The sequence below is a fragment of the Camelus ferus genome, chromosome 26 (genome assembly GCF_009834535.1).
Source record: "Camelus ferus isolate YT-003-E chromosome 26, BCGSAC_Cfer_1.0, whole genome shotgun sequence".
NCBI lineage: Eukaryota > Metazoa > Chordata > Mammalia > Artiodactyla > Camelidae > Camelus > Camelus ferus.
The window spans coordinates 29373997-29383456 of NC_045721.1; the positions used below are offsets into that span (position 1 = coordinate 29373997).

General features: G+C 58.4%; 1 pseudogene; it reads right to left on the reverse strand.

Annotated features, from left to right (window-relative positions):
- Nucleotides 1–5172: 5172 nt before the first annotated feature.
- LOC116660038 lies at nucleotides 5173–8896 on the reverse strand (annotated as a pseudogene).
- Nucleotides 8897–9460: the final 564 nt, after the last annotated feature.

Here is a 9460-nt window from a genome sequence, read left to right on the forward strand (position 1 = left end):
GTTCTTGTCAGTCTTTAGAGAAAATGATTTAATTTGGTCATTTTCATGTTCAGATGTACCTGAAAAGGACTGGCTTACATTCAACTCATTTAAATAGAAGTTGTGAAAACTCTGTGGAATAGGAGAACTGTTTTCCAAGCAAAATAATTTAGAACATACTTGTGATAACTGGCAGCTTATTTTTTCCATCTAAATTTGTAGACCTAAATCCGAGTATTAGGCAGACTTTCATTTATTCACATCCAGCTATGCTTCAAGGACTTTGAATCAATTCTGCATAGTGTGGATCTGAAGGAAAACGTGATCCCTGAGATGCAAGACACAGCAATGACAGTCAATTTAGATTTATAAAGTGAGCAGAACAAGAAACATCACAAAATACTATCATGTAAAATTGATAATTTTTGCTAATTTTTCAAACACAGAAGTGTTACATACATTGATTTAAAGTGAAGACATACAAACAAATTAAAATATACCAGAAAGTTTTGATGTATGAGCTGGTGACTATGAGACTGACATTAATAATTTGCATATGGACAATTAAGAATTGACTGGTTGGTAAATTTTATAAAATACTGGAAAAATCACAGGATTTAGAGTCTGTATTTAGAGACCTGGATTTCAAATTCACTGTCATCACTTACTACCTATGCAACTTCAAGCATTTTGCATCAATTATCTCAACTATCAAAAACCACACCAAAAGTATACCTACCTCATGAAATAGTTGAATGGGTTAACTAACCTACAATGCATGGCAGCACATTATAATTCCTAAAGCTTGGTGTAGTTGTGTCTGGGCTTAAATGTGCTTTTCATGCTTCCTCTACGTTTACCACAATGACATGTCCCCACGTGCACAGGTTTATGTCTCTCTTACTATACAGAACTACAGAGGAAATTAATGTACTGTTTATTTATTATGTATATGTATATATATCTATACTTGTATCTTTAAATTCACCTTATTTTTAGCTGTTATAAATAAACATATATGCACACATGTGCACACACAGACATGTATACACACACATGCATTCACACACACATATATAGTCATAATAAACTGAAGAGGTCAATTGTTATCCCTAACACAACCACTAATAAAATACCAAAAAAAAAAAAATACAGAAATGGAAATTTTAAAAGAACAAAAATGGCACATTGCAAAATAAAATTAAACACAAAAAGGGAGTAATAGAGAATTTGAGAATCAAAAAAGGTACAATATTTAGAAAACAATTAGAAAATGACAGAAGTAAATCCTTTCATTTGTGTAATTACTTTAAATATAAATGGACTAACTGCTCTAATAAAAAAAACTTAGACAACATGGACACCCAAGATGGAGGTTATTCATGAACACGAGAAATGAACATCAGCCGAAGATACGTAAGATGGACAATGGGAGTTCAAGCCTTTCCTGGAGGAGGGTTGGCAGTTTTATATTGTATCTGAGACAATTTCCCTGCACTAGGTGGAGACACAAACTGTATTGCTGTCTTTTAATTGGGAAGCTTAACGTGGTCCACGGTGGCCGACAAGCAGTGGGTTGAGCTGTTCTTGTTCTACGTCAGGTTAGCTAAGCCGTAAGCAGCTTTCTTAGCGTTCCCTTCCCTTTGTGTGTCTCTAGGTTAGGGTTGTTCAGAAGAGAAGTTTACACCTGTTGGAGAGCAAACTGAAGGAGCAGTCCTTTGGCTGGGGGGCTGTGCTACAGCCGTGCACGTTGTCACTGACCTGCACCCTCACGCCGTCAGTGTGGAGAAGCTGCTCCTCCGGCGCCCGCTGGCCTCCGCAGGGGGTCCAGCCCTGGGCCAGGCAGGTGTGCAGCTCCATCCTGCTGCCACCGGTTTCTTCCACAGGGAGAGACACAGGCTCCAGGTCTTCTGAAGGTGTTCAGATTTTATTGAATGGGTTAGATTTCTCCTGCTTAAAAGGTTTTTTTTATTGTGGTAAAAGAATAGGATTTGCCCCTAAGGAAGTGTACCATGTTAAACCTCTCTCCGGGTTTTGGGGACAGTAAATACATTCATACAGTGCAATCACGACCACCTGTGTCTCCATAACTCTCCCCGTCTTTACGTGTGAAACCCTATGCCCGTAAACAACAACCCCCCGTTCTCCCCCTGCAGCCACTTCTGTGTTTTCTCTTTCTGGGAATGCGCCACTCCTAATCGCTCACACAAGTGGAATCGCACACGATTCACCGTCTTGCCCCTGGCTCACGGTACGCGTTCCGATGTCCCCCAGGTGCCCCCGTGCTGTCACACACGTCACAATGTTCTTCTTTCTTCAGGGGCAGTACTGTTCCATTGTACGCTCAGCCCACATCGTGCTCATCTGTCCATCCACGGAAGGACGCTCGAGTTCCTGCCTCGTGGTAGGTATTGTCAACGGAGCTGCTGTGAAGTGGGTGTTCAAGTGCCTCTTTAAGACCTGTTGTATGTTCGCTCGGGTTATTCTAAGCAGTGAGATTGCTGCAAGTGTGGTAGTTGTTTCTTTTCTCTGAGGGGCTTCCAAACTGTTTTGCACAACGGTAATGCCATTTATGTTCTCACCAACAGTGCACAAGGGTTTCTTTTCTCCACATCCACGGACACCACACAGGACAGCAATCCAGGTATTCAAGGCTCAGACTGGCAGACGTTCCCCTTGGAGGGCGGGAGGAGGGGGGACCTGGTGGGGGCCCAGGAGCGCAGTGGGGTGGCAGCCCAGGGGTGTGTGTGGTGTGGTGTGTGTGTGTGTGTGTGTAAGATGTGGATGGGGGTGCGGGCAGGAGAGGTGCGACACTGACAGGAGTGTGTCGGAGGTCTTGCCCGGGGCAGGGCCCCGAGGGGTCAGGAGCAGCAGGAGGCTGACCTCAGGCTCACACCGGTGCTGACACAGGGGCTCAAGGGAAGGCGTCGGCCACTTCGCTTCCAGGGGCCCAGGAGGGGTTGTGCATGGGGGACGCGCTGTGGCCTGGTGTTGCCCCAGGGTCAGGACGGGGCCCTCAGGCCTGGTGGGGGCAGCTGTTCTGGGACTGATGCTCCTCAGGGACCCGTGGGGCCAGCCCGGTATCGACCGCCTGGTGTCCCCGTGGGAATGTCTGGCTGGAGGCAGATCCGTGGTCCAGGGGATGGAGGTGAGGGGCAGGGCCTGGGACCGGGCAGGCTGCAGGGACCATTGGCAGGTTCAGCTTGTTGGTTAGGTGTTCCGTCCAAGGGAAATTGCGAGTGGGGGAGACCCCCAGGATGGTTTCCGGAGCCCCGATAGAGCCCTGGAGGCAGAGGGTGCCCAGTGTCCTCACGCCTGGCAGGGTCCCTGAGGGCCGGCGATGCGGACGGCTGCCCGCCCCCATGGCCTCACCGTCTTGGTGTAGAGCACAGTGGGGCAAGTTGTCCCTTTCCTGCATAAAATTCTCTGTCTTCCTCTGTCTCTCTGTCTGTCTGTCTGTCTGCCTGTCCCCCACAGGAAGCCGGAATGGCCCTTTCCAACGGCCCTAGGGTGCTGTGGCTTTACTGACAGACACTCAGTGCTGGTCCCAGCTCCCCTCCAGGAGCCTGTCCTGCTGGCCTCCCCTGGGGCCGTAGAGCCCAGACTCGGCAGCATTGATTCACCCCCCCTTCCCTGACACACTGAAAGGCTCACACAGACACTTGGACAATGTCCAGCCGCCCAGGGCCGCGTCCCGTGGGTGACTGGAGCTCTCCTGAACTGCTGACCTGGATCGCCCAGCAGAGCCAGCCCGACCAGGGCGCTGGCCTCCATTTCCTGGAGCGTTTCCTGCGAAGGGCAGACAGCTGTGACTCCTGGGACTTGAGACTGTTCCTTTGAGATGGAACCACCAGGAGGGACTGGAGCTTCAGGGTCTGGCCTCCCGGGAGGACCGAGTCCTGACTCCGTCCCTGCACCCTTGGCAGCCGGTGGGCACAGTGGCCTTCACGCTCCCTCGACCTGGGACGTGCTGCTCCAGGACGGGAGACAATAATTTCTGTGGTTCCAACCCGACTGTGGTGTGTGTACAGCAGCCGTGCTGACCAGGCGTCCGACACCTGGACTTGCTGCTGACTCCGCGCCCCCAGGGAACCCCAGGGATGGGTGTGGTGGGGGGAGAGCTGGGGCCTGGGGCTGGGAGGGTGTGGAGGGCGGCCAGGCTGTGGAGTCACCAGGGGAGGGGCCGCAACATAGAGCGATTCCCAGAGAGCTATGGAATGGTAAAGGATGCTTTATTGTCTGAACACCCAAAACATGACAAGCCAGAGTCTCCCAACAAAAAACCCAAACCAAAGATAAACAGCGCAGAAAGTTCGTGGGCTCCAGACGTTTAGAAAGGATGCACAGCTTCCCAAGCCAGGCCTGCCGTGACCCCTGGCTGTAGCGCGCCCCCCATCCCCTGCCACCACCCGGCAGTGGGGCCTGCCCCTCCCCATCCAGGGACAAGACAGGAGAGGCCCAGGGGTCTCGGGCCGGGACGGCCAGGCTGTCGGGCTCCCTCCTCCCGGGGCCCGCCTCTCACCCCACCGCCCAGTGCAGGGGAGCTCCTGCTGAAGGTGTCTCAGGCCGCTGGCCACAGGGCAGGCTGGCTGCGGCCACTGCCCTGTTTTGCCAGTGTCCCTCTTGCTCTATCCAGCGAGGCTGTGTCCTGCCCGTGGGGGACCCGGTCACCAGGCCCGTCTCTGGGAAGCTGGAGTGGGGAGACCTCACCCCCTTCCTGGCAGGCCTGGCTCCTGTAGGGGCCATGGGCCCGGGCCCTTCTCAGAGCTGAGTACTGGCTGACCGTTGATGGCACATCCAAAAGCCTCCCTGCTGTGAGACGTTGGCCAGGGCTGCGTATGTTCCCACCAAGGATCTGACACAGGCGCCTCCCCTTGGGGACCCTGCTTGATGACCAACCTGATGGTGTCCACAGAGCAATCCCTGCCCACTGCCCCGGGATGCCAGCCTCCTGTTCATCCAAGGGAACCCCAGGGTGCCCCGGGCACTCCCGGTGAGGACAGGCAGGACCCCTCGGCTCAGGTTGGTGGTAGCACCTGCTGTCCACTTGGTCCCCTGAAGGTGGGCAGGGTGCAGGGTGTGGTCGGTGGTGGCCGTGAGGTCGGAGGATGGAGGTGCGGGTGAGCACGGCCGAGAGATCAGAGCTGGCAAGGCAGCGGGCGGAGTAGTGGCTGAGCAGCTCGGAGTGATGAACGGGGTACCTCTGGGGTCTGGGGTGGCCGTGGACACCCCCAGAGGGCACGCTAGGCCCCCTGCCCGATCACGTTTCTGTGGTCTGGGACGATCGTCCGCTTCAGCTCCACCACCGAGGAGGAGATCCACTTCACCTGCAGGGACGGCGGGTGTGGGCACAGCCGGGGCCCTCGTGCCAGCTGCCCGCAAGGACCTGGCCTCCCAGCCCGGGGACTGCCGGCCGCGAGAGTGCTCAGGTGGGGTGGCGTGAGGACTCCATGGGCACAGCCAGGGACAGGGAGGTCCCGACAGGGACAGAGAGAGACAGTGAGAGAACAGAATGAACTGGAGAGACAGAGGACAGACAGTGGACAGAAAGGACAAGAGGGGAGAGTGAGGAGACAGTGACGGGACTGTGAGGGGACAGGGAGGGACATGGAGGAACAGGGAGTGGACAGGGAAGGGGCACTGTGCGGGCGCTGTGTGGGGACAGCAGGGACAGCTGGCCTGGCCCGCCCACCTTGAAGAGGGTCACTGTGGCGCTGTAGCACACGCTGAGCAGGAAGAGGGTGATGAAGATGGAGATGGTGGTCCACAGCCCGTCCAGCTCCCCGCTCTGGGCCTCGGCACAGCTCTCCTCCTCCAGGAGTGGCTCTGGACAGGGACGGGGTGGTCAGCTCTGTGGCTGCCCGTCACGTGCCAGGGCAGCGTCAGTGGTGCCTGGGGATGGGTCCCTCTGTGACAGGGTGGGTGGGGCACTAGGATCCCCTTGGGGGGCTGGATCAATGGTTCCCTGAGGTCAATCCCTGGGCACCGACCTCGTGTCCCCCATTTCTCCCGCTTGGGCCTCAGTCTTGGCCGGACTCCTTGGGCCCAGATCTCGGCCTGGCCAGTGGGTGTCCCTCATCCTCTCCTCTGCGGTGCCTTTCATGGGGTCCTCTGGGGAGAGGGTGCCCTGACCCCTGCCTTCCCTCCCACCGGAGGCCAGGCCTAGACGGCAGGGGCCTGCAGAGCAGGTCTGTGGTGGGTCCTACTGCAGGGAAGGGCGGAGGCAACCTTGGGGTGTCCCTGTGTGCCCGAGGGGGTGGGGTGGGCGTGCTAGGGACCAGTGGGGTGTTGGGTCTCTGTCTGTTGAGGCGGGGGTGCGGGTGTCCTGGGGAGAGGAGGGGTGGGGGTCTGAGCTGGCCAGTGTGGTCAGAGTGTGGTCAGTGCTGCTGGGGCTTTGACGAGTGGGGACCAAGCTGGTGTCCACAGAGGGTTCATGAGACCCGGCTCCAGGCTCTGGTCTGGCCCCGGGCAGGTACCCCGTTGAGGACCCAGTGAGCAAGGCTGGCTTGTGTGCACTTGTGTGGTTGTGCCCTTGTGTGCAGTTGCACAGGCACGTGCGTGTGCGTGAGTCTGCAGGTGGACGAGGGGTGTGCAGGCTGGTGTGCTCCATGAGAGGGCTTGTTTCCTGTGGGCCTGGGTGAGTGTCCCCTCGAGGTTACAGATCTGGCCCCGAGCACCTCACCTGCGGGAAGGTAGGGCCTGATCTCCGTGTGACCTGGGAGCAGGAGGCCTGTGCCCCCATCGCAGGCCAGGCGTGGCTCCCATGTTGACAGGGTGTCAGCACGGGACCCTCGAGGCCCCGGGGACGGGAACTGCGGGGACTAGGACCTGCCACTGTCCCACAGTTGGGCTTGGACAGAGGTGGGAAGAACCGTGCACTCATTTCCGTGAGGGTCCCTGGGAGGCTCTACACACTGCAGCCTGTGTAGGTGCTGGCCGGACCCTGGACCCTGGGGAGCTGCTGCCTCTGGCAGAGCCCCCTCTCTGGCCTCGGGCTGCTGCCTGCCTCCGTTGGCACCAAGTTTGTCCTCAGAGCCTGGCCTGCCCCCGCCTCCCGCAGGCCCGGCGAGCGCTGGAGCTCTGCACGGAAAGAACCATGACAGTGTTGCAGGGCCCCAGGGAGGTACTGGGTGTTTTATTTCATGCTGGCCCGGGAGGTATGTACACAGGGGTGGGGCTCAGGCGTCCCCGCGGGACCCTGAGAGCCTCGGGGAGGGGGGTGAGGCTCATTTACCCGGAGACTGGGAGATGGATTTCTGGGTGGAGTGATCTGTGTAGAGCCTCGTGCATCACCACACAGGTGAAGCCTTCTCCCCGCTGCCACGTGTTCTTTCCCACCGAGAGCTTGCTGTGGAGGAAGTAGGTCCCGTCGTTGTCCGGCTGGGGCAGCGTGGTGGCGTAGGCGCCCTCTGACTCCGGCCGCCCGTTCCTCTGCCACTCAGCGTCGATGTCAGGTGGGTAGAAGCCTTTGATCAGGCAGGTTACGCCCACGGTGTCCTTGGCCAGGTCTTCCTGGTGTGGGGCCAGGGTGTACACCTGCGGCTCCCGGGCCTGCCCTGTGGGGACAGGTGTGTCTGCGAGCATGGCGGTCACTCCGAGCAGCCCCACAGGACCCTCCCACGCCCGTTGTCCCTCCCACCTTTGGCCTTGGAGATGGTCCTCTCGATGGGGGCCGGGGGAGCTTTGTTGTTGACCTTGCACTTGAACGCCTTCCCCGTCAGCCAGTCCTGGTGCTGGGTGGGCAGGACGCTGACCACGCGGTACGTGCTGTTGAAACTGTTCCTCCTTTGGCTTTGTCTCCGCCGTGTGTACCTCTGTGTCACCCACGGAGCAGCTGAACTCGATCTCAGGGTCTTCCTTGCCCACGTCCACCACAAGGCACGTGACCTCAGGCGTTCGGGTGATGGACAGGATGTCCTTGGGTTTCGGGGGGAAGATGAAGACCTTGGGCCCTCCAAGGAGCTCAGGGGCTGGTGGGGGAAACAAGATGTGGGTCAGCACCTGGACGGGCCTCCTGTAGGGCACGTTTCCCTCATCAGGCGGGGCCTGGTGTCTGGTCACTTCCTTGCGATGGAGGGTGTAGCCTGGCTCCCTTACCTGGCATTTGGGACACTGGGAGCTGGGGTCTTCGCTGTGGAGCGCTGCAGAGAGAGAAGATGGGGGGTTCCTGTGGGCGGGAGATGGCCCTGGGTGGAGTTTAGGTCAGGGACAGGTTGTGGAAGGTGCACATCGGCACCAGTTCTGTGGGTTAGAGTTGTCCAGCCTGTGCCCACCTTGAACCTGGTGGAAACACCCAGAGGACCCCTCACATAGCCTGGGAGGCCTTCAGGTGAGGTGACCGCATCTCCTCTGATACCTTGGGCAGAGGTCACCATCCTGGCATGTGGTTCGAGCCGGGAGGAGGGCTGACCTCGGTCCTGTCTGGGAGTGGACGCCCTCCCTGAGGCCTGTCCTCTTACCCACATGCTTGTCCGCCTTGGTGCTGCTGACCGGGTGGGCTACGTTGCAGATGAAGGTCTTGCCGGCCGAGCTGCTGGCGGGCATGGTCGCCAAGCTGCTGAGGGAGTACAGCCCCGAGGACATGAGAATGGACGGGAAGGTGTGGATGCCGCTGGACAGGGCGCCCGAGTTCCAGGTCACCGTCACCGGCTCAGGAATGTAGCCCCAGACCAGGCAGCCGAAGGGCACCGTGGAGCCAGGAGCGTCCCCGCATCCAGCAGTCGGAGGATAGACCGATGGGGCCTTGGTGGAGGCTGCAAGAAAGTAGGCCGTGTGGCCACCAGGGCTTCACCCCTGGGAGGGTCCGGGCAGGGTGTCACGTGCCCAGGTCTGGGCACCCCTGAGCCCAGCACCCACATGCTTCCAGAATGCCTGCAAACCAGCTGGCCGGCAGGGCCCTCACCACCTGGGGCCTCATGCCTCTGCAGCTGTGGGTCAGAGCTGGGTGATCACCTGGGTGAGAGCCCCCCAGGTCCCTAACCTCCTGCAAGTGCCTGGCCTGACTGAGCCCTGTGTCTGGGTCCTGACCAGTGCTGCCTGCTCCCGGCCAGCGTCCGCTGGTCCCCTGAGCTCACCGTCCTGCTGCCCCAGCCCGGCCCTGCCCTGGGTGAGCGGGCCTCTCCTTGGTGTGGTGGGCCTCCACCACCCAGAAGCCTGCTCGTGGCCCCTTGCCTGGCCTGCTCTTTGCCCACCGGGCCCGTGTCGACTGGGTCAGCTCTGCAGCCAGAGCACCTGGGCCCTGGGCCCTGGCCCCCCTGGACCCTGTCCCTGCAGGCCCTCCCCTCGGCCCCTCCCCCTTTCATCCCTGTGGCCTCAGCCCGGCTGCGACACTCTGCCTTGGGGAGCTCCGGTCCCTCTTCTGACCTCCAGCTGCAGCCCCTCGGCTCACTTCCCCCTCCCACCAGGGCCTCTGACCCCACCCCAGCTCGTGGCTCTCAGGTCCCTGCTTTCCTTCTGCCCTTGTCCTTCCTCAGTCCAGCTC